Raw genomic sequence first — 6,376 nt, forward strand, 5'->3', positions numbered from 1 at the left:
AAACCATATATTGTATGATGACATGTATATGAAATATACAGAAGTGATAAATCCATGGAGACAGAAAGTAGATTAGAGGTTATCAGGGGCTGGAGGGAGGGGAAATTTCTTAATGGGTACTGAGTTTCTACCTGGAGTAACAAAAAAGTTTTGGAAAGAGATAATGGTGATGGTTGTTGCACACATTGTGAATGTACCTCATGCCACTGGATTGTATACTTAAAAATGGTGAAAATGGCAAGTTTTATGGTATATATATGTATATATTTTACCACAATAAATTTTTTTCTTCAAAAAAAAAAATTGGGACTTGGGTTCTGAGAGTTGAACGCTTGCTTCAAACAACTTATACCTTCTCTCTGAATTTAACAGCCTGTTTGGTAACCAAATCAATGCCGATTGCCCAGTGCAATCAGCCACATCAATTTATACCCAGATCAGGTACTGGGACCCTGTCTATGGGTCAGAAATGCACATTTCAGTTTCACCATTCAGTGAAATGTTTATTGAGCATCTTCCATGTGCCAGTGCTGGGCTAGTTGTTGGAAATGCAGTGGGGAACAGGACCCATGCCATCCCTGCACTCAGGGAGTTTGTGTTCTAGTTAGAGATATGGATCACTTAAATGAGGCAAAAATTACTGCCATGGAGGAAGTATCGGGGACTCTGGTAACCTAGAGGAAGGCTATTAACCTTGATGTGGGGTGGTGGGGAGGAGAGCCACAGGAGATTTCCTGGGGGAAGTTGCACTTACCCTAAAACCTGAAGAATAAAGAAAATTAGCCAGGGACAGTGCCAGAAGCCAGGTCAGGTTAAGACCTTTAGCTTAGATATAAGCATGGAGGAGATTTTGATGGGCCCTACGTGTGACTCAAAAGAAAAACAATACCAAACAGCTGAATAAATACAAGAAAACTCGAAAAAACATGATTTTTCTCATGTTCAATGCCCTCTTGAGGAAAGTTAAACACTTAAAGTATTTCAAACATTTGGAGCATCTGCTTTGTTAGTGCAATGGCTGGAAGAGTGTTGCAGACAGAGGGAACAGCAAGCAAAAAGGCTCAGAGGCAGAGTAAGCGTGGCTTCTACTAGGAATTTTCAGTCTTTGGGTGGTGGAATCAAAGGATGGGAGGAGAGAACAGCCTGATGTGAAGCAGGATAGGTAAACAGGAGTCAGTCATGAAGTGCCTTGTACATCACTTGAAGAGTTTCAACTTGACTTTCAAGATAATGGGAAGTCATTGAAAGTGTTTAAGCTGCGGAATGACATGCTACAGTATTTTTAAAAAGATCTTCTTTCTGAATTAACAAAATGAGATATTAGTCATAGTGGCTAGGGAAATTGCTTTAAAAAAAACTCGCAGGCACAATTTTTAACTTGACAGTGTTTTGCAGATATTCTGGAGTGGGTTTTTTTTTTTTTTTTTTTTTTTAATTCGTTATGCTGACACTAACTATCAAACCCCGTTCCCTTGAGCTCAGCTGTGTTGTAGCTGCAAACTTGCTCAGTATGTTTATCCCACACAGCACCCAATTTTCCAAATCTCTGCAAATTTGCCCTTAACAGTAAAATACTGGGTTCAGAGCATCTTTCCACTCCACCCAAATTATCCTCCTTGGCGTGTGCTAACAGTCTGATGCTATGATTGTTGTTATGACGGAAAAAATTGGATCTGTGTCTTTGTAAGCCTTTCTGGAGGAACCTGTGGGAGTTTCCTGCTTTAACCTTGTTGATATCACAGATTAGGGATATTGGGTAATTCATTCACCCGCTATAACAGTCAGGAAAGATTGGATTATGCTGCAGTAACAAACATCTTCTAAATCTTACAACCATACAGGTTTATTTCTCATTCAGATTACATGTCAATCACAGGCAGGTTATGGCTCTGTTGCACGTCATCTTCTTGTTGGGATCCAGGCCAATGGAATGACCTCTATCTGGGACATCACTAGTTTCATGGAAGAAGGAAAAACAAACAAACAAAAACCATGTTGAACCATGTGTTGGCTCTTAAAGTTTCTGCTGAAAAGAAAGCTGAACTCACCATTTGCCCACCCCTTCACTCTCACTCTGTTGACTGCATTCTTAACACCATCCGGAATAACGGTAATGATAATGAAAATAATTACACTAAGACCCATTCACTGAGGATCTTCTGTGTCCCGATATTATGATAGTGCCTTATGTGCCTCATCTATTCTTATGCAACAGATATTCTTATTATCAAGAAGAAGGAGCTTCTCAAACTTGGCAAAGCTTCCATCTTCTTGTCTTTGAATTGGTGTTACTACAGTTAAGAGACTTGCCTAAAATCAACAGCTAGCATGTGGAGGGAGCTGTGATTCAAGGCCAGTCCAGAGCCCATGCTCCCAACTGCCATGCCTTTGCTTCCTCTTTTTCATTATTTTTTTCTCTTCCTTGCTCTCTATGCCCATCAGTCACTTTAGTTATGGTATCTATCACCTCCTCTCTAGTTCTTTAACTATTTTGAGCCATATTACTTTTTGCTTTGACTACTGGAATATCCTCTTACCTGGTCTAACAACCTTCATCTGGGACACACCATCATAGCTCTCTTTGGGAAGCACTGGTTTGCTAATGCTCCTCTTCTGCTCAAGAAATTCTAGTGGTTCCCCACTGTCTACTGTGGTTTGGCATCCAAGCCCTCCATGATCCATGGAATTTGAATTTGTTCTTCCTATGCTCCCACTGGATTGGGCTCAGTGTGCTGAGATCACTCTTTATGTTCTTGCCTTCATCCTCAGAGATTCTCACATTCCCCCCAAATTCCCACTGAAACTCTCCATTACTCTTACTTGAGTATGAGTCTTAGCTTACCTTCTAGATTATGAGTTCTAAGGGGGAATAATATCATGATGGGAGGCAATCTATAAAAGCAACTTAACAGTGTTCCTTAAAAATAAGTTGACAGAAGCACATTTCTGCCAACAAAGCAAAGCCAATAGTACAAAGGACAGCAGAAGACAGAGAAATTTTAGCACTAGTTTGCATTGGAAAGAAACTAGCTCACAATGTATTTTTTTAAGTTAAGGTATAACACGAACAAAAAGCACACATTTTAAGTGTCCAATTCAATGAATGTTGACAAATGTATACACCCATATAACCACCTCTCAAATCCAGATATGAGTATGTCCAGCATCCCGGAGGGTTTCTTCATGTCCTTTGCCCACCAATACCCACCCCACCTCCTCAGAGGGAATCATTATTTTGACCTTGATTCATTTTGCTTGGTTTTACCCTTCACATAAATGAATTCACATAGCGCCTGGCTTTTTTCACTCAACATAATGTCTGTCTCACATAGTTTTGATTACAGCACAAAGCATAAAATAATTTGCACAAACTTAAAAGAAAAAACAGTTATCATTATTAAAATTATGATTTTCAGCAAGAAAGGACATGGAGGACCCAAACAAGCCTAGGACATTTAAGTCCTCCCCTGTAGCATGACAGAACAATGAAGGACAGAATCAGAAGTTTGGGCTTAATTTAATCCCAGGGCAAACAACACACTAAGACTTCCAAAAGAGGTTAAGAGTAGGAATCAGGTGAAGGAAAGAGAGAGGCTGCAGGAAGGGTATATTAGTCAATTTTCTGTTGCTCATAACAGAATACCTGAAACTGGGTAATTTATAAAGAAATAGAATTTATTTCTTACACTTCTGGAGGCTGGGAGGTCCGAGGTCCAGGGGACACATCTGGTGAGGACCTTCTTCTTGTGGGGGGCTCTAAGCAGAGTCCTGTGGCAAGGCAGGTTATCACATGTGAGAACGACAAGAGCGGTCTCATGTGTTCTCCTTATAAAGCCACCACTAGACACCATGCTAACCCATTCATCCATCAGCCCATCGATGGATTAATCCATTCGTGAGGGCAGGGGCCTCACAGGGCCTCACCTCGTAAAGGCCCCACCTTTCAACATTGCATACGGGGGATCAATGTTCCATATGAGCTTTGAAGAGGACAGTATTCAGCCCCTATGAGAAGGGTTTGTAGTTTTGTGTGAAGGTGTAAATCCAAGCATGGTTTAAGGTCCTGGAGTGAAGCATTTCCTCCACCCAAACCCCCAACTCACGTGGCTTCATTAGAGGAAGGAAACTCCAGCCTGTAATGAGGATCTGGGACGAGCTCTGGGGCAGAGTCGCAGCCTCCTCCAGGCGCTGGCCTCCAAGAAGCGCATGCGCGGCCCTGGCTCCCCACGCTTGTTGCTGCAGGCCCGTGAGAAAACCACACCTCCAGTCCTGCTCACAAGCTCTTTCCCAAATGTAAATGACAGTCTTTCAGAGTCGAAATTACTGAGGAGGAACGACGTTCAAGGACCGGGTTAGTCCTCCTGCTAATTCCGTGTGCCTGTGGCTGGAGCGTAACTACCACCCGCCTCACAGAAATTCACTGGATATCCTTACTGCAAAACCCTCTTTCTACAGCGGCATTGGGTGAGTTGTGTCGCACACAGGGTCCGTTCCGGCGATATGCACACAGTAGGCGCTTACTAAGAGTTTGTTGAGTAGAAGAGAGAGAAAGGAACGAAGAAAGGGAGAAATAGAAGCGAAGAGGGAGGACAGGTGGGAAGGGAGAGAAAATGGAGGAACAGACACGAGGAAGGAGTGAGGTGGGAAGGCTGGCTGGCCCGGCGGACAGCCGAGGGTCTCTCCTCGCTGGTGGTGAGTGGCTGAGGACCCAGGGCCCCGTGGCATGGCCGTGAGCCTCAGGCCAATGGCTGCTCCCATCTCTGTTCCTCAGAAACACAGACCTCTCTGGCGTCCTGACAGGGCTGACATCCTTGTCACCTCCCTGTGAGGAAGCTTCCAGAATGAAAAAGCTTCCCAGATCCAAATTGCTATGAGACCTGGGACAGGTCACTTCCCTCTTTGAGCCTTTGTTTCCTCATCTGTAAAATGGATATCAAGGGGCCCAGTTCCCTGGTTCTTCTAACTCCCTATCTTGCACTTGAGCTACTTTACCCACTGACAATACCTGCTGGCCCCTAAAGGGTATGGGGCCTGGGACCCGGGGTCCACAGGCTTCATCAAGTTTTTGTTCTTTACTGAATGCAAGGTGTCACTTCTGCACTTTGTAGAGATGCGCATCTGATTCCTGAGTGCATACACATGGTGTCTTGGGGCACACTACAATAGTACAGGCAATTCTGCAGTTTCTACAGCAGAAATTGTTCAGCCCCCAAATTTATTCTTTATATGATCATCACCACATATTGGGCAGCTTTGTTATTCCTGGAAAGATTGTTGTGAAAAGGAGAATACTTAGTTCGTTGGCTTTCCAATTCAGGCCTCCTTTGATTTGGACTCATTTCTTGGTTGACTGGAGTATATCTTCAAGTAGCTTTTTCAAAAGGTCACGTGAGCATTACATCTTCTGAGCCCTGATAATGTTTCTTCGTGGCTTTAACACATGAGTAGTAAGTTGACTGAGTATAAAATTAGTGAGTCACATATTTTTGCCTCCATAATTGCTCTAATATTAGGGGTTGTATATGAGTAATCTGATTTTTATTTTTCTCAGGTAACCTATGTTTTGCAATTTGGATCCTTACAGGATTCTCATAGGTTTTTTCCTTCAAATATTTTCAATGGTACACATGCGTGTGGGAGTTTGTTTCCAAGACAGCCACCATCAATTCCTTCCCTCCCTGTACATGCAAGCCTTTCCCTGATTGAGAAGTATTATCTCTCTCTTCCACTCCCTTCATTTGACCAGTAGAGTGAAATGGAAAAGACTATGTGGCTTCTGAGGCTAGGTCATAGGAGCCTTGAACTTTGGGGCCTTAGAACATTCTTAGAACATTCACTATGGAGGAATCCAGTCACCATGGAGAAGTACAGTAGCCTTGCTTGAGACTGTTATGCTGTAAGGAAGCTCAAGCTTACCCACGTAGAGAGGCCATGTGAAGAGAAAGAGATGCCCAGCCGGCCCCCAGCTGTTCCAGCCATCCCAGCCAGACATGCAAGGGAAGAAGTTTTCAAATGATCTAATTCCAACCACCAACTGACTGCAACCATATGAGTGACCCTGAGCAAAGGCACCCAGCTGTGACCAGGGTACCCACAGAACCATGAGACATAATAATAAATTGATGTGGTTTGTTATAAAAGCAAAAGATAACCAGCATGTGTGCCTCTTCTCATTAATTTTGCCTGGAATGTGATAAGTCTTTTTTCTGTATACCTGGGCCACTTTTTTCTGAACCAGAATATTTTCTGTAATTTTTGTCCTTCCTAGTTATTTTGTTTTAGGTCTTTGTTTTCCCTTGTGACTACCTATTATTTTAAGTGGATAATTCCCTCATAAATAACCTTTGTCACAACTTTTGCCATTTTGTCCTTCTTT

The 6,376-nt window shown here is 42.8% G+C and overlaps 1 long non-coding RNA gene across 2 annotated transcripts; it reads right to left on the bottom strand.

The window, feature by feature from the left end:
• Positions 1 to 1,821: 1,821 nt before the first annotated feature.
• On the bottom strand, positions 1,822 to 3,768 carry LOC103594214. Of its 2 annotated transcripts, none has more exons than XR_550829.1 (2): positions 3,687 to 3,768; positions 1,822 to 1,952 (listed from the first exon to the last, which is right to left on the bottom strand). It is a non-coding gene; the product is annotated as an uncharacterized LOC103594214 (long non-coding RNA). The 2 variants fall into 2 exon arrangements; XR_550830.1 differs by lacking the exon at positions 3,687 to 3,768 and adding an exon at positions 2,049 to 2,087.
• Between the last annotated feature and the right edge of the window lie 2,608 nt (positions 3,769 to 6,376).

This window comes from Galeopterus variegatus, unplaced genomic scaffold (assembly GCF_000696425.1).
Source record: "Galeopterus variegatus unplaced genomic scaffold, G_variegatus-3.0.2 Scaffold1506, whole genome shotgun sequence".
Lineage (NCBI taxonomy): Eukaryota > Metazoa > Chordata > Mammalia > Dermoptera > Cynocephalidae > Galeopterus > Galeopterus variegatus.